Source organism: Mustela putorius, unplaced genomic scaffold, assembly GCF_011764305.1.
Source record: "Mustela putorius furo isolate JIRA1106 unplaced genomic scaffold, ASM1176430v1.1 tig00001584_pilon_pilon_pilon, whole genome shotgun sequence".
NCBI lineage: Eukaryota > Metazoa > Chordata > Mammalia > Carnivora > Mustelidae > Mustela > Mustela putorius.
Window position 1 is genome coordinate 765,162 of NW_025421806.1, and position 18,744 is coordinate 783,905.

Consider the following 18,744-nt stretch of genomic DNA (forward strand, 5'->3'; position numbering starts at 1 on the left):
CGGCTCAGACAGTTGAGCATCCAACTCTTGGTTTTGGCTCAGGTCATACCTCAGGATCCTGGAATTGAACCCTGCATGACTCTGTGCTGGGCATGGAGTCTACCTGAGAATTCTCACTCCCTCTACCCCACCCCAGCCTGCATGGACTCTCTCGCACTCTCTCAAATAAATAAATATTAAAAGGAAAAAAAAAGACAAACTGCTGTAATGCACAAGTTTTCTAATTATTTTTGCAAATGAAGTTTTAAAAAAGTTATTAGGGGTGCCTGGGTGCCTCAGTGGGTTAAGCCTCTGCATTCTGCTCGGGTCATGATCCCAGGGTCCTGGGATCAAGCTCCGCATCGGGGTATCTGCTCATTAGAGAGCTTGCTTACCCCTCTCTCTCTGCCTGCCTCTTTGGCTACTTGTGATCTCTGTCAAGAAAATAAATAAAATCTTTTAAAAAAATAAGATAAAAAATTAAAAAGTTATTAATCATATAGCATACTTAAGGCTATAAGAAGAGCAACTAGTGGGGCTCCTGGGTGGCTCAGCCCATGATTCCAGGGTCCTGTGATCAAGTCCTGCATAGGACTCCCTGCTCGGCAGGGAGCCTGCTTTCTCCCTCTCACTCCCACTGCTTGTGTTTCTTCTTTTGCTGCCTCTTTCTCTCTCTCTCTGTCAAATCAATAAATAAATAAATCTTTAAAAGGGGGGGGGGGGCATCTGGGTGGCTCAGTGGGTTAAGCAACTGCCTTCAGCTTGGGTCATGATTCCAGGGTCCTGGGATCAAGCCCCACATCAGGATCCCTGCTCAGCAGAGAGTCTGCTTCTCCCTCTCCCTCTGCCTGCTGCTCTGCTGCTTGTGTTCTCTCTCCATCTAATAAATAAACAAAAATTCTTAAAAAAAAAAAAAGAAGAAGAAGAAGAAGAGCAACTAGTGACTCAATACAAAATTAGTTTCACACAGTTTAATACAAACTGGTTATAGGAGAATATTAACTTGCTAAAATTTAAAAAGCAACATGAAGTACATAAAAAGATAATATAGTATTGTCAAAGTAAATTACTACTCCAATCTGATTTTATGAGGACTGCAGTTAAGAACTCTAGCTAATTCAGGGCACCTCAGTGGCTCAGTTGGTTACTTATCTGCACTCCGCTCATATCATGAATGATCTCAGAGTCCTGGGATCCTCACAGGATCGGGCTCCCTGCTCAGTGGGGAGCCTGCCTCTCCCTCTCCCTCTATCCCTTCTCCTTCCATGCTCTTGCTCTCTTTTTCAAATAAATAAAATCTTAAAAAAAAAAAAAAAGAACTCTAGCTAATTCCAAATTGGGTCAGGAAATCCAGACAAGGATTTTCCTCAATGTTGGGTTCCTCTTAATCCTACCAGCACCTAGCACCATGTCTAATCTTTAGAAGGGGAGGTCTTTTCATATTTGCTTGACACCTCCCCTTAAACTTTCTGAAAATATGATTTTATAACTAATATTCCCAAATAATATGTATTTTGCAAATATAACTAGACAAAAAAATACCGTTACAATGAGAAAGTTTGTTTTGTTTTTGTTTACAATGAGAAAGGTAAGCAATGACTTTTGTAGTTACCAGTAGTCTGAAATCATAAGGCCTATAAGACTAACAAAATAGGGGCACCTGGGTGGCTCAGTGGGTTAAAGCCCCTGCCTTTGGCTCAGGTCATGATCCCAGATCCTGGGATCAAGCCCCACATCAGGCTCTCTGCTCAGCTGGGAGCCTGCTTCCTCCTCTTTCTCTGCCTGCCTCTCTGCTTACTTGTATTCTGTGTCTGTCAAATAAATAAATAAATAATCTTTAAAAAAAAAAAAAGACTAACAAAATAACAGCAAAGTAATGGCTAATTACAAGTGAACAGGGAGTCGTAACATAAGGTATTAGCTAATTAGAAATTTTTAATCCATATAATTCTTCTTTTTATCCTTAACCCCTCTACATTAGCCAATTCATTAAAATTCTTAAATTAATTTTTTAAAAAAATTTTAATAGGGTACCTGGGTGGCTCAGTCAGTTAAGCATCTGCATTTGGGTCAGGTCATGATCTCAGGGTCCTGGAATCAAGCCCCACATCAGGCTCCCTGCTCAGTGCTTCCTCTTCCTCAGTTCCTCTCCCCACTTGTTCTCTCTCAAATAATCTTTAAAAACATTTTTTAACATAAAAAAAGTCCCAAAAGGAGATACAGCCATAAACCTATCAATTCTATTCTTTTTAAAAGATTTTATTAATTTATTTGAGAGAGAGTGAACAGGGGGAAGTGCAGAGGAAGAAACAGACTCCCCTGCTGAGCCTGGAGCCTGACATGGGGCTTGATCCCAGGACCCTGAGATCATGACCTGAGCTGAAGGCAGATGTTTAGCCAACTGAGCCACCCAGGCACCCCTCAATTCTTTAAACTGTGATTTAACATTGGGGGGGAAATAATTTCAAGAGGTAACTGAACCAAAAATGTCATCTCCTCCCCAACTCTCAAAAATCACATCACACCGGAGTGCCTGGGTGGCTAAGTGGGTTAAAGCCTCTGCCTTTGGCTCAGGTCATGATCCCAGACTCCTGGGATCGAGCCCTGCATTGGGCTCTCTGCTCAGGGGGGGAGCCTGCTTCCCTTCCTCTCTGCCTACTTGTGATCTCTGTCTGTCAAATAAATAAAATCTTTAAGAAAAGAAAAGAAAAAACAAAATCACATCACACCTCACATAAGAGAGAAAAGAGCACCCTGGACAGTTAAAAACATGAGTACCAGTCTTAACTCTTCCGTCAATTTGGGATGGTTTAGGGCCTATCAAAACCTTTGGGTGGAAAAAAAAAAAGAACTCAGGGCTACTTCTGTAAAAAGAGAAGTCTGGAGTAAATGATCTGACAACATTTTCAAAATTCAGGGTCTGGATCTATTCTTTTGTAACTATAGACTTTAGAGGCTTTTATGCGCTCATACACATAAGAAAAATACCACAAGACTTCCTTCATATTCTTAGTTATGAGAGCACATAAACACATGTAATCACTTGCTGAATCTATGACTCAGTAAGTATACACAGTCCACACCCACTTTTTTAAGAAGAAAATGCTTACTATTTAACACTAATAACCCTACTTTATAAGTAGCCAATATGATAAATTAATTAACTTTTATTTTACACAAGCTAAATATCACACCATGGGTTATGAATCTGACCTGAAGGAAATAACAAACAAATTTTTTATTCTTCCAGGAGTCTTGTGGATTACATTGTTCTGACTGTTGGGAGTCATGTGAAATTTGAATGGTTTTTCCCATGGAAACAAAAATCTAACAGAGCCCTGTTCACCAAACTTGAGAATTCACCCCAAAGGGAACACTGTGCAGTACACCAGGAAACAAACAATATAAAGATGGCACAACCCCATAGAGGGAGATGGTCTTCCTTCCGACCTATCATCATCAGAAGGTCAACAGTAACCTAATGGTATGTCACAATGCCTACGTAACTTATCTCGCTTCAACACAGACATTTTATCATTTCACAAGAAGTACAGTATGAGATACTTCGAGACCACATTCACACAATTTATTACAATATATGTCATTATAATTGCTCCATTTTATTACTGTTGTTAATTTCTTACTATGCCTAATTTATAAATTAAAATTGATCACATCTAGGACAACTGATTGGCTCAGTTGGTAGAGCGGGTGACTCTTGATCTCAAGGTTCTGAGTTCAAGCCCCATGTTGGGTGTAGAGATTAAAAATAAAATATTTTGGGACACCTGGATGGCTTAGTCAGTTAAGTACCTACCTTTGGCTCAAGTCATGATCCCAGAGTCCTGGGATTTAGCCCCAAGTCAGGCTTCCTACTCACAGGGACCCTGCTTCTCTCTCTCCTCCCTGCTCATGCGCTCACTCTCCCAAATAAATAAATAAAATCTTTAAAAATTAAAATAAAATAAAATAAAGTCTTTTAGGGGTGCCTGGGTGGCTCAGTCAGTCAAGTAGCTGACTCAATTGATTTCGGGTCTGGTCATGATCTCAGGGTCATGAGATCAAGTCCCATGTCAGGCTCTGCATTGGCCTTAGAGCCTGCTTAAGATTCTCTCCCTCTTCCTCTGTTCCTCCCTCCACCCTCGTGCACTCTCTCTCATACATAAATAAATAAATAAACAAACAAACAAAATCTTCTTAAAATTAAATAAAATTGATCATATGTATATCTGTACAAGAAAAAATATAGTACGGAACTTCATCAACTTATGATGGAGTGATATCTCAATAACCCTATTATAAATTGAAAAAAATCCTAAGTCTAAAACACATTTAATACACCTAACCTACTGAACACTATAGCTTAGACTCACCTACCTTAAGTGTGCTCAGAACATTTATATTAGCTTACACATGGGCAAAATAATCTAACACACAGTCTATTCTATAATAAAGTGTTGAATATCTCCTTTAATTTACAGAATACTATACTGAAAGTAAAAAACAGCTGTATGGGTACAAAATGGTTATAAGTGTATCTGCTGTTTACCTCATGGTCAGATGGCTAGCTGAGAGCTGCAGCTGCTGTCACTGCCCAGTATCATAAGAGTATCTCATACCAGGGTGCCTGGGTATGATAAAATAAATAAATGCATATTGCTTTCACCTCGTAAAGTCAAAAAACTATAAATCGAACCACTTTAAGTTGGGAAATATCTGTATATAGGGGGTTCACACTACCCAAAGTTTCAGGAATCCACTGGGAATCTTAGAGCATATTCTCTGCAGATAAGGGGGAACAACAGTACACAACAGAATCTTGCTTCTCTCTTTTACAACTGAAAAACCTTAACATGAAATGATTTATAATAAAAAGACACAAAAAGGACAGAGATCTTTAAATTAATCTTAACCTGCTATGTAAGTATCTATCAAATAGGTATCTATCAAAATAGGTTGTAATTTATCTCTGATAACAAAACAATGCATTCTTCTTATGAATAAAAACAAAGATTAATAATAGAAGAAAAATTAAATTAAATGGTACAATGGAGTGAATCGAAGAAGGGTTAGTATAAGGATTAAAAAAATAATATAAGCAATAGTTACTAGATTTACTAGCACCTCCTCGTCTTCCTAATCTTTTTTTTTTAAGACTTATTTATGTTTTTTAAAGATATTTTTTATTTATTTGACAGAGAGAGGTCACAAGTAGGCAGAGAGAGAGAGGGGAAGCAGGCTCCCCGCTGAGCAGAGAGCCCAATGCGGGGCTCAATCCCAGGACCCTGGGATCATGACCTGAGCTGAAGGCAGAGGCTTAACCACTGAGCCACCCAGGTGCCCCAAGACTTATTTATTTATTTGACAGACAGAGATCACAAGTAGGCAGAGAGGCAGGCAGAGAGCAGTGGCGGGGAAGCTGGCTCCCCAATGAGCAGAGAGCCCAATGCCGGGCTCAATCCCAGGACCCTGGGATCACAACCCGAGCCGAAGGTAGAGGCTTCAACCCATTGAGCCACCCAGGTGCCCCCTTAAATCTTTTTAAAACTGTTATTTATTTATTTGAAAGAGAGCAACCAAAAGCAAGGTGAGGAACAAAGGGAGACACGGGCTCTCCATTTAGCAGGGAGCCCGATCAGGACTCAATCCCAGGACTCTGGGATCATGACCTGAACTGAAGGCAGATGCTTAACCGACTGAGCCACCCAGGTAGCTCCTAAATCTTATATTAATAAAAGTAGTTCCACATGTCAATGGCTTGTACTTACTCTAAGGAACAAAGAAAGGTGGTACCAGAAAACCATCACCTATAGTAAAAAACCCATATATTTTTATACTGACGTATCAGTTCCTGGTAATCAAATAGAAAACCCTCTATAAAAGTTAAAGACAAACAGAGCAACAGAACAGAATCCAAAAACAGACCCACATATACGCAAAATATTTTTAAAACAAAAAAGCAATCAACAGAGAAAGGGTAATTATTTCAAAAAAAGGTACTGGAACAAATAGATATCTACATCCAAAAAAATTTTTTTAAAAACACAAAACCTGGGCGCCTGGGTGGCTCAGTGGGTTAAGCCGCTGCCTTCGGCTCAGGTCATGATCTCAGGGTCCTGGGATCAAGTCCCGCATCGGGCTCTCCGCTCAGCAGGGAGCCTGCTTCCTCCTCTCTCTCTCTGCCTGCCTCTCTGCCTACTTGTAATCTCTCTCTGTCAAATAAATAAATAAAATCTTTAAAAAAAAAAAAAAAAAAAACACAAAACCTCCCATCCACACTTCTCATCATATACAGAAAAATTAACTCAAAATGCACCACAGACTTTATAAAATCTAAAACCATAAAACTTCTAGAAGAGAACATCAAGAAAATCATTCTGACCTTAGATAATCATTCTGATGTTAGATAATAATTTCTTAGATATAACAACTAAACCACAAACCATTAAAGAAAAAATAAAGTGGACTTCATTAAAACTTCTCCTAAAAAGACACCGTAAACAAAACAAATAATAACCAAATGTATGAAATATAGTTTAAAATTAACTGTTTATAAGCATAGAAAAAAGAATGAAAAGAGAACACACAGTAATGGAGGTAAGCTTTGGACTAAGAAAAATCAGAGTCTGAGTCACAGTTCTGCCACTTATTAGCTGTGTACCCCTTGAACAAATTAACATAACTGAACTTCAGGTACCCAACCTATAAAATGGGAATAATAATAGATAGGAACTATCTCATAGGATTATTTTAAGGATTAAACAAGATAATGAACTTAAAGTACTTGAAACAGTCCTCATAGGTATGTTTTCAATCAATGTTAGTTATGCAAACATTTTATACAAGTATTATAATAGCCGGTATTTCAAATGATGGGTTACAAGTTTTACTTTTCCTTATCTCCACATTGAGTTTTCAAAGTAACTATGTATTACATATTCCAAATAAAACTTAACTTTTTAGATCCCTAAATGATTACAAGTTGAAACAAATAAACCTAACTGTAGGGGCACCTGGGTGGTTCAGTGGGTTGAGCCTCTGCCTTCGGCCCAGGGTTATGATCTTAGGGTCCTGGGATCAATATCCACATCGGGCTCTCTGCTCAGCAAAGCGCCTGCCTCCCCCTCTCTCTCTGCCTGACTCTCTGCCTACTTGTGATCTCTCTGTAAAATAAATAAATAAAAATCTAAAAAAAAAAAACAAAAAAAAACACCCGGGGCACCTGGGTGGCTCAGTGGGTTAAAGCCCCTGCCTTCAGCTCAGATCATGATCCCAGGGTCCTGGGACTGAGCCCTGCATCGGGCACTCTGCTCGGCAGGGAGCCTGCTTCTTCCTCTCTCTCTGCCTGCTTCTCTGCCTACTTGTGATCTCTGTCAAATAAATAAATAAAATCTTTAAAAAAAAAAACCTAACTGTACATAAAATTAATGACCATACCCAGAAAATTGTTTCATTGACTTCAGAACTCAGTATTCTAACTGCATATTAGTGTGTTATGTTCCAAAAACATAAAGAACTAGAAAGATTTTAGATTTTTTTTGTTAGCGATAATATTAGTATTACCATTTTAAAGCCATTTTATGTGAATATCCAATATAGTAAATAATTACGCTTGTATTTTAAGAAACCAAGACTTTTTATGTAAGAGAGAGAAAAAAGACAATTACAATATTAAAGAAGTAAAAACCCTATAGTTCCTAAATCTGAATTATAAAAGTCAATATGAACTTGTGATTTTTAAAAAATGTGTGTAAGGGTACCTGGCTGGCTCAGATGGTATAGCATGCAACTACTGATCTCAGGGTCATGAGTTTAAGTCCCATATGGTGCATGAAGCCTACTTAAAAATATAAAAAATTAGGGGCGCCTGGGTGGCTCAGTGGGTTGGGCCACTGCCTTCAGCTCAGGTCGTGATCTCAGGGTCCTGGGATCGAGTCCCGTGTAGGGCTGGCTCTCTGCTCGGCGGGGAGCCTGCTTCCTCCTCTCTCTCTCTGCCTGCCTCTCTGCCTACTTGTGATCTCTGTCAAATGAATAAATAAAATCTAATATATATATATATATATACATATATATATATATATATATATAAAATTTTAAAAATTTTAAAGATTTTATTTATTGGGGGGCACCTGGGTGGCTCAGTTGTTATACATCTGCCTTCAGCTCAAGTCATGATCCCAGGGTCCTAGGATCAAGCCCCGAATCGGGCTACCTGCTCCACAAGAAGCCCGCTTCCCCTTCTCTCACTCCCACTGCTGTAGTCCTTCTCTCACTGTCTCTCTCTCCATCCAATAAATAAATAAAATCTTAAAAAAAAAAAAGATTTTATTTATTGGGACACCTGGGTAGCTCTGTCAGTCGAGCATCTGCCTTCAGCTCTGATCATGATCCCAAGGTCCTGGCACCGAGTCCCACATCGGACTCCTTGCTCAGGAGGGAGAGCCTGCTTCCCCCACTGCCTGCTGCTCCCCCTGCTTGTGCACAACCCCCTGCTCTCTCTCTCTGACAAATATAATCTTAAAATATTTTTTTTAATTGTATTTATGTACTTGACACAGAGAGAAAGAAAGTACAAACAAGCAGGGGAAACAGCAAGCAGAGGGAGAGGAAGAAGCAGTCTCCCTGCGGAGTAGAGAGCCTGACATGGGGCTCAATTCCAGGACCCAAGTGTCCTAACCTGAGCCAAAGGCAGATGCTTAACCAACTGAGCCACCCAGGCACCCCAAGAAAGAAAATTTAAAAATTAAAGATTTATTTATTTCAGAGATAGAGAGTGAGTGCACAAGTTGGGGTAGGGCAGAGGAAGAAGAGAAGCAGACTCTCAGCTGATCAGGGAGCTCAACTCAGGGCTCGATCCCATGACCCTGAGATCATGAACCTAGTCAAAGACAGACACTCAACTGAATGAGCCACCCAGGTGCCCCCAAAATAATATTTTTTAAAATGTTAAATAAAAATATTTGTAGAAACCAGGACAGTATCAGGGAGCATCCCTGGCACCACATGTTGAGCTCTCAATATCAGTTCTGCATTAATTCTTAAAGAAATGGTAATACAGGAAGAATTTGTAAGATTACCCCGGGCCATCTGTTGTATACAAAAAAAGCCTTTCAAAGATTTATAGTTCATGGGGCACCTGGCTGGCTCAGTTGGAAGAACAGGTGACTCTCAATCTTAGGGCTGTTGAGTTTGAAGCTCATGTTGGGTGTAAAGAGGACTTAAATAAATAAAACTCTGGGGGAAAAAAAGGATTTTAGATCATGCCAAATAGCTACCAACCTGAAATGGTTCCCATTGATAAAAAATCTAACAACTTGGGGCGCCTGGGTGGCTCAGTGGGTTAAAGCCTCTGCCTTCAGCTCAGGTCATGATCCCAGGGTCCTGGGATCGAGCCCTACATCAGGCTCTTTGCTCTGCGGGGAGCCTGCTTCTTCCTTTCTCTCTCTGCCTGCCTCTCTGCCTACTTGTGATTTCTGTCAAATAAGTAAATAAAATCTTAAAAAAAAAATGAAACAATTTGTTCATAAAAAAGAACACCTACAGGTAGAACATACAATTCTTGATCTTGGGGTTATAGATTCAAACCCCACACTGGGTATAGAGATTACTTAAAAATAAAATCTTTAAACAATGACTATAATTGCTCAAACACATGGTATAAATTTAGGAGTTTATGATAATACTCAAAGAACAGATCCTTAGAAAACCAAGTTGGGGCACCTGGTGGTCTAGTCAGTTGGACATCTGCCTTCCACTCAGGTCATCATCTCAGGGTCCTGAGACCAAGCCCTGGAGGGAGAAGCTCCCCCCACCCCAACTCATGTACACTCAATCTCAAATAAAAAATAAAATAAAATCTTTAAAGAAAACCAAAAGTCAAAAAGGGCGGGGGGCGCACCTGAGTGGCTCAGTCAGTCAGTTGAGTGTCTAATTCTTAATCTCAGCTCAGGTCTTGATCACACAGTTGTTGAATTCAAGCCCCACGCTGAGCTCTACACTAGGTGTGGATACTTCAAAAAAGAAAGAAAGAAAGAAAGAACTCAAAATAGTCTGTTACCATAAGAAGAAACTGTTACACTAACTCTTTACTTTGAAATTGGTTAATTAAAAGAATGCAGCATTCATCCTCCCTTTTTTTATTTTTACTATTTTTTTTATTTTTTTTTTTTAAAGATTTTATTTATTCATTTGACAGAGAGAGATCACAAGCAGGCAGAGAGAGAGGAGGAAGCAGGCTCCCCGCCGAGCAGAGAGCCCGATGCAGGCCTCGATCCCAGGACCCTGAGATCATGACCCGAGCCGAAGGCAGCGGCTCAACCCACTGAGCCACCCAGGTGCCCTATTTTTACTATTTTTTATTTTAATTCCAGTATAGTTAACATGGTGTTATAGCAGCTTCAGGTATACAATATAGTAATTCAACAATTCTCATCATGGTAAATGTACTCATCCACCCTTTCCAATAGGAACTATACTTCAGTGTAAGCCTGCTGCTGAGGGAAAGCTCTTTAGAGAAGAACAGTACTCAAAAACATAAATGTAACAGAATTAGCATGATGATGGTAACATTTCACAACTTTTTTTCTAAATTTATTTATTTGAGAGTGAGAGAGAGTACAAGCAGAGGAAAGGGAAGAGGGAGAGAAAAGAGCAGACTCCCCGCTGAGCAGGGAGCTCAATCCCAGGACCCCAGGATCATGACCCAATCTAAAGGCAGACACCCACCGACTAAACCAATCAGGTGGAGCCCCCAACTCCTAATTAAGTAACTGATTCAAGTATCATTAGTGGATACTAAACGATTAAGTTAAGATTAATAGGAAACATAGGGCCTCTGGGTGGCTCAGTTAGTTAAGCGACTGCCTTCAGCTCAGGTCAGGATCCCAGTGTCCTGGAATCAAGTCCCCTATCAGGCAGGGAGCCTACCTCTTCCTCTCCCTCTGCCTGCCACTTCCCATTTGTGCATGCCCACACACCCTCCTGCTCTCTCGCTCTCTCTCTTGCATTCTCTCTCTGTCAAATAAATAAAATCTTTAAATAAAAAAAGATTAATAGGGAATATTATAGTAGAATATCAGGCTGACACCATCCGAACACAATAAAATCACTGAAAGTGATTTTATATATCCTACTGTGATGCAGAAGTAATTACAGAGCACCACCTATGTGGTGCTATTCCCCCCACCATCAGAAAATAAAAATAAAAAACATGAATTAAATCAAGCTTCTAGGGCACCTGGGTGGCTCAGTAGGTTGTGTGTCTGCCTTAGGCTCAGGTCATGATCCTGGAGTCCCAGGATCAAATCCCAAGGCAGTCTCTCTGCTCAGCAGGGAGTCTCCTCCCCCTGACCCTGCCCCGTTTCACACTTTTTCTCTCTCTCTCTCCCAAATAAATAAATAAAATCTTTGAAAATTTTGTATTGTATTGCAATCAAGAAAATATTGCCCAAATACCCATAACCCAATGAATAATATGAAACAATTTTCAAATTTTAAAACTTGGATATACACCTTAAATATGTTAAAATTTTGTCAAATACACCACAAGAAAAAAAATACACATATATACCAAAAGAGAACTAAAAAAAATAATAAATTATAAAAAAAATAAACAAATCAAGCTTGTAACCATGGTTCAGTGGGTTAAGCCTCTGCCTTTGGCTCAGGTCATGATCTCAGGGTCCTGGGATTGAGTCCCTCATTGGGCTCTCTGCTCTGCAGGGAGCCTGCTTCCTACTCTCTCTCTCTCTCTCTCTGCCTGCCTCTATGCCTACCTGTGATCTCTGTCAGATAAATAAGTAAAATATTAAAAAAAAAAAAATAGAAGATGGGGCGCCTGGGTGACTCAGTGGGTTAAAGCCTCTGCCTTCGGCTCGGGTCATGATCCCAGGATCCTGGAATCAAGCCTCGAATCGGGCTCTCTGCTCTGCAGGGAGCCTGCTTCCTCCATTCTCTCTGCCTGCTTGTGCTCTGTCAAATAAATAAATAAAATCTTTAAAAAAAAAATTAGAAGAGCAAGTGGGAAAAAATAAAACCACAAGAATACAGATACTGAATGTAGCATAGCTACAGAACAAATGCCCTGGTTTCTCCAATGAATCAATCATATGAAAAAGGGGTACTTATCAAATAAAAAAGCCTTAGACATGAAAGCCAAATAAGTGATAAATACAGACCTTATCTGAACTATGAATGGCACAAACTGCTTATAAAATGACACTTTTTTTTTAAGATTTTATTTATTGGAGAGAGAAAGAGCAAGCACAAGGAGAGGGAGACAAAGAAGTAGACTCCCTGCTCAGCAAGAAGCCCCAAGTGGAGCTCAATCCCAGGACCCTGGAACATGACATGAGCTGAAGGCAGATACTTAACCGACTGAGCCATCCAAGAGCCCTAACACTTTTCTTTTTTTTAAGATTTATTTATTTGAGAGAGATAAAGTGTATGAGAGTATGAATGGAAGGCTCCAGAGGAGATGGAGAAAGAATCTCCAGCAGACTCTGAGCTGAGAGCAGAGCCTGACTTGGGCTTGACCTGATGACCCTGACTGAGATCACAACCTGAGCCAAAACCAATAATTACATACTCAACCAACTGCACCACCCAAGCACCCCCTAAAGTGACACTTTTAAGACAGTAAGAGAAATGTTAATATAGATGGCATTAGATTATAAAGGACTTACTAATAATTATCATATGGGATAATAGCATGGTGGTTATGTTGTTAAAAGAAAGCCTTATCAGAGGTTCATAATAATGTGTTTACAGGAAAGTTGGGATTTGCTTTAAAATACGTCAGGCCCTGGGGCACCTAGCTGGTTCAGTCTGTAAAGCAAGTGACTCTTAATATCAGGATCGTGAGTTAGAGCCCCACAATGGGGGTAGAGATTACTTAAAAAATAAAAAATAAAAAAAACTTGGGGCACCTGGGTGGCTCAGTCAGTTATCAGCCCAACTTGATTTCAGCTCCAGGTCATAATCTCAGGATCTTGTGCTCAAGCCCCACATCAGGCTCTGCACTCAGAAGTCAACCTGGGACACTCTCTCCCTCTCCCACTACCTGCCCCCCAACCTGGTCACACTTTCTTTCCCTCTAAAATAAATAAGTAAATCTCAAATAAATAAACTTAAAAAAAAGAAGCATGCCTAGCAGAGAAGGGTTTCATAAATGAAACAAAGAGCACAAACCATAAAAAAACTGAAATTTTGTGTGCCTGGGTAGCTCGGTGGGTTAGGCCGCTGCCTTCGGCTCAGGTTATGATCTCAGGGTCCTGGAATCGAGCCCTGCATCAGGCTCTCTGCTCAGCAGGGACCCTGCTTCCCTCTCTCTCTGCCTGCCTCTCTGTCTACTTGTGATCTCTCTCTGTCAAATAAATAAATAAAATCTTAAAAAAATAAAAAATAAATAAAAAACTGAAATTTTCAATTAATTAAAATTATGAACTTTTCAGGGCATCTGGGTGGCTCAGTTGGTCAAGTTGGTTGGTCTTTGGCTCAAGTCATGGTCCAGGGTCCTGGGATCAAGTACAGCACTGGGCTACCCCCTCAGTAGGAGTCTACTTCTCCCTCTCCCTCTGCCTATTGCTCCCTCTGCTTGTGCATGTGTGTGTGCTCTGTCAAATAAATAAATAAAATATTTTTTAAAAAAAGTCTTAAAAGTCAATCAGAAAAAGAGAAACAACTCAAAAGAGGCAAAGAACTTGAATATACACTTCACGGAAGAAGCACAAATAATGAACACATAAAAGGATGTTTAACTTAAGGAAATGCTAATAAAAACAAAATACACAATATTTCAAACCCACTAGGTTAGGAAAAAATTTAAAAGTTTGACAATATTGGGGCGCCTGGGTGGCTCAGTGGGTTAAAGCCTCTGACTTCAGCTCAGGTCATGATCCCAGGGTCCTGGGATCCAGTCCCGCATCGGGCTCTCTGCTCAGCAGGGAGCCTGCTTCCTCCTGCCTCTCTGCCTATTAAATAAATAAAATCTTTAAAAAAAAAAAAAAAGTTTGACAATATTGGGGCGCCTGGGTGGCTCAGTGGGTTAAGCCTCTGCCTTCAGCTCAGGTCATGATCCCAGGGTCCTGGGATGGAGCCCCGCATCGGGCTCTCTGCTCACCAGGAAGCCTGCTTCCGCCTCTCTCTCTGCCTGCCTCTCTGCCCACTGCCTACTTGTGATCTCTCTCTCTGTCAAATAAATAAATAAAATCTTTAAAAAAAAATTAAAAAATAAATAAAAAATAAAAGTTTGACAATATCAAGTGTTGTGGAGGAAGTGAGGCAACCAAAACACATACTGCTGGCTCTTGACTCAGTAACCACAAGATTTACAAATACCATAAGCCAATTCAGTGACTCAACCACTAGAAGGGTTTGGTAAGCAATTAAGCAACTGATAATGACCAATCCAGACTTATGAGAACACATACAGACGACTGCCAAATACGAATTTTGGCCTTTCATGAACTGAATGCTACCTGACTCAGCAATACAAGTAAGAAAACTTAGTCTCTTACCCAGTTTATCCAGTTTATTTTGTTAAGTACAAAATATTCAGGTATTCATCTCCTCCTAGAATACTAATGACATCTTAGTGACTACAATTTTAATGAACTATTATCATCCCAGTTACACTACTATTCCAAAAAGAACAAGTAGTTTTAAATGTCATTATTTTAAAAAACAGTGGTTATACTTTAAATTTACTTGACAGGAATTGGAACGACCTTGTGACTGCCTAAGAGTCACAAAGGTGTAACAGATATAGTTTGGGTACTGAAGTGTAACAAATTCAAGTCCAAATTCAGACTCAACCATTTTATCTCTGTAACCTTAAATGACTGAATTCACTGATTCTCAATTTCCTCAACAGCCAAAAAGCATGCGGATCCCAACCTGCCTACCTAATCATATTGCAAAGATTAAAAGATTATGTAAAGTGCTTAACAATGCCTTCCTCATTAGCTTAGGCCCAGTGTTAGCACTCTTCCCTTTTTAAATCTTGCTACTCTCACCTAAATTTTTTTTTCAAAGATTTTATTTATTTATTTGACAGACGGAGATCACAGGTAGGCAGAGAGGCAGGAAGAGAGAGAGAGAAGAGGAAGCAGGCTCCCTGCGGAGCAGACAGCCCGATGCGGGGCTCAATCCCAGGACCCCGGGATCATGACCTGAGCCGAAGGCAGAGGCTTTAACCCACTGAGCCACCCAGGCGCCCCTCACCTAAAATTATTAAAGCATAAAATTACAACTCTCAATTCATAGGAAAATATTACTCTTAATTCAAATAATTTCTAATATTACAAAATTGTGCAGTACAGGTTAGAAGAGAAACACCTGCTTACTTCTTCCTCTACCCGAAAGGCTTTCCTAAATTATTAGATTCTGGAAAAAACGACAGATTTTCACTTATCTTCATGATACAAAAGCAGGGATGCCCAAGCTATGCTAAAATCTAAACCCAGTTGATTTCTAAGATTCAAGGGTTTTTTGATTCTAAGAAAACCCCTTTTTTGGGGGGGGGGGTTGAGAATCTTAAGCAGGCTCCCCACCCAACACGGAACCCCACGCGGGGCTCAATCTCATGACCCTAAGATCGTGACCTAAACTGAAATTGAGAATTGGCTGCTTAACCTACTGAGCTACCCAGGCACCCAGAAAAAGCTATTTAATATTTAAAGTACTACAGACTAACTTTTGCATTTCTTAAAAAGCCTACCTAAAGAAAATTACCTGATTAATGATGAATTGATGGTACTAGTTTTTTTTGGCGGGGAGGGGGGTTTGCTTGTGGGAAAAAGATTTACTTAAAATAATCTCCATGTTAAAAAACTCAAAACAGGAGAGCCCAGGTGGCCCAGTCAGTAGGCCCAAACTCTTAATCTCAAGGTCATGAATTCAAGTCCATATTGAGTGTAGAGCTTATTTTAAAAACAAAACAAGGGGCACCTGGGTGGCTCAGTTGTTAAGTGTCAAGCGTCTGCCTTTGGCACAGGTCAAGAGATCCCAGGATCCTGGGATCCAGCCCTGCATCAGGCTCCCTGCTCAGCAGGAAGCCTGTTTCTCCCTCTCCCACTCCCCCTGCTTGTGTTCCCTCTCTCGCTGTTTCTCTGTGTCAAATAAAATCTTCAAAACAAAACAAAAACTCTCAAAACATTCAATGATTTAAATGGAGATAAGGAAAAATTTAATACTGGCATTTATATTCTGGGGTGATGAAAATACATTTGTAATGCTGAAAATACTTAGAGATAGTCACGAAATTAAACTTCAAGAATCCTCATTTTACTCAGTGGGTTAAGCCTCTGCCTTCAGCTCAGGTCATGATCTCAGGGTCCTGGGATCCAGCCCCACATCCGGCTCTCTGTTCAACAGGGAGCCTGCTTCTCCCTCTCTCTCTGCCTGCCTCTCTGTTTACTTGTGATCTCTCTCTCTGTCAAATAAATAAAATCTTAAAAAAAAAAAAAAAAGAATCCTCATTTTAAGTATGTTGCCATATTTAAGATACAAAAGAAAAGACGCACAAGATAAAGTGACATTTGCCAGTCTAAGAAATGTGAACTAACAACCACTGCAAGAACTGTCTATAGACCTAATATCATCACATCAGGACTTTGTTACTGTTATCGTAAAAATCAAAATGAAAAATAAAATCTCCCCTGGAGCAAATAGTACCTTATATGTTAATAAAAATAATTAGTAAAAAAATAAATAAAATAAAAAATAAAATCTTTCACAGGCTCTAGCTGGCTCAGCTGGAAGAGCATGCAACTCTTAATCTTGGAATTGAGTTCGAGCCCCACATTGCATCTGGAGATTACTTTAAAAATTTATAAAATCTTTCAGATCCACATATGTCAGAATGAAGTAATGGGTCAAAGAAAATTTCAGGAACTTCTTATAGCCACACTGTTTCATTTTCTTCCACAGTCATCATTTCCAAAGTAACACTTTTTCTTCCAACAAGGTAAGAGCAAGTTAGTAAGTTTTTTATTGTGCAGTGATACAGAAACATTAGTTTTCCTATTTCCAAAATGAGAATGATTCTTAATGCAATGCATAGTAGGCATTAAATGTTAAATAATAAAAGAAAAACAGAATAGAACTGATTAGAAATAAAAATCTAATTTATAATATTCCACTTAATAAGTTAATGCAGAAAATGTAATTCTTTAAGACTATGAAAATTTCACATTCTTCGTTATAAAATAATAACACAAACTTTCAGCTTAACTAGTTCAGGACATTAATTAGAAAGAACTAGCTATCACTAAAGATTAAGTGCCCTGTCTTCCCCCGATCAAATGTGACAAAATTCCAAAAAGAAAGATCCATCATGTCTATCCAATTTCTCAAGTGCTAATAACTACAACTGAGGAAAGAGAGAAAACACTAATAAGTTAGAACACCAAGTATTTAATAGTTAACTAAGTTACCAAATCTCGTTTTCTAACACTCTACGGTGTTTAAAAACTCAAATTTTTATTTCGGCTTAATATAAAATGTATTTTGATTTTCAAGAGGCTAGTCTGTGTGGAGACAATCAAAGGTCAGAGATCCCTGATAGGTATCAAATAAATGACAAGTTGATGTTCCACAGTGAAGATTTGGGACTGCTTCTGAGGCCCAAGTGGATTGCACAGGTAAGTCTCCACCCAGGAAATAAACAAAAGAGCAAATATAAACATACTGGAGAAGACCAGACAACGTCAAAGAAATCCCCAAAGACCCCTCACCCTGGCTCCTGGTTCCTCCCTTTCTCCCTAATCTCAACGCCTCTGGGAGAAGTAAATCTGCATCTCACTTCCCTAACTCAATCTCAACTCCCTATCACTCGCCTTCTTTACTAAAACCTGGATCCTCCTCCCCGACATCCTCTAATTCCCACCTAGCTCTCACTCCAGCCAGATACACATTTACTGCGCCTGTCTTCCAGTAAGGTATTAGTCCCCTTAATCCGAATTCATTTTGCGCATCCCATCTGCCTTCCGCCCTTTCAACTCTGGTCCCCTTACTCCGACCTTTCTCCCAGAATCCTCACCAAGTCACGGATCTCTGGCCCCTTTTTCCTCCTACCCCCTCAACTATACCTCCTTTCTTCCCACTTAGCCTCCAACCTCTTCCCAGGGAATCCTCCCGGTTCAGTCTCCCGGTACCGGTCCCCTCCCCCAACTCCGCCCCTCTCCCCCCCCCCCACTTCTCCCAGCGGGAGGCCCCCTCACCTGAACGCCGCTGCCGCTGTCGTCCCAGAAGCCGAAACGCGCTGGCGCCGGACGGCCTTTCAGGCTCGGTCCCCGCTGAGCTCCTGACGGCCCTAGGGAAAGCGAACGCCACCACCTCCAACTCTGCCCGCCCCGGGCCAGGCCGTCACCGTAGCCACTGCCAGTACCACAGCCGCCATGTTGAAGTCCTACTTCCCTCCTCCTTCCCCTCACCACTCCGCCTCTTTGGGCGTCTGGCGTCACGGCGCCGCGCTCCACCCTCTCTGGGCCAATGGGAGGAGCCGACAGTGACGTAACTAATCTCTCTTCCACGCTCCAGTTACCTGGACCGCTGCAATTGGAATGGGTGGACCTTGCAATGGGAAGGCTGGGGGTCACTGAAAGGGTAAGGTGTAGAGGCTGGGGCCCAGGTAAGAACCTGAGAGGTTGGAACCGCTAAGGGACGCACAAAGACTTGCTAATGAGACCTATTTGGGAATCAGAATATCTGGCTTCTTGTCCGAGTCCGTGGTCTGGTCTTTCCGGGCCTCATTTTCCTCGTTTA

General features: G+C 40.5%; 1 protein-coding gene across 2 annotated transcripts in view; it reads right to left on the reverse strand.

Annotated features, from left to right (window-relative positions):
- Positions 1 to 18,415, reverse strand: part of UBAP1 (ubiquitin associated protein 1) — a 63,067-nt gene extending 44,652 nt beyond the window's left edge. Inside the window, exons 1-2 of one of the 2 annotated variants that reach the window (XM_045087904.1) lie at positions 18,201 to 18,415; positions 4,529 to 4,606 (exon numbers count right to left, since the gene is read on the reverse strand). The gene's annotated coding sequence lies outside the window, so the exon portion shown is untranslated. The remainder of the gene's footprint in view (positions 1 to 4,528; positions 4,607 to 18,200) is intronic. The other variant, XM_004747415.2, reaches the window with a different exon arrangement.
- Between the last annotated feature and the right edge of the window lie 329 nt (positions 18,416 to 18,744).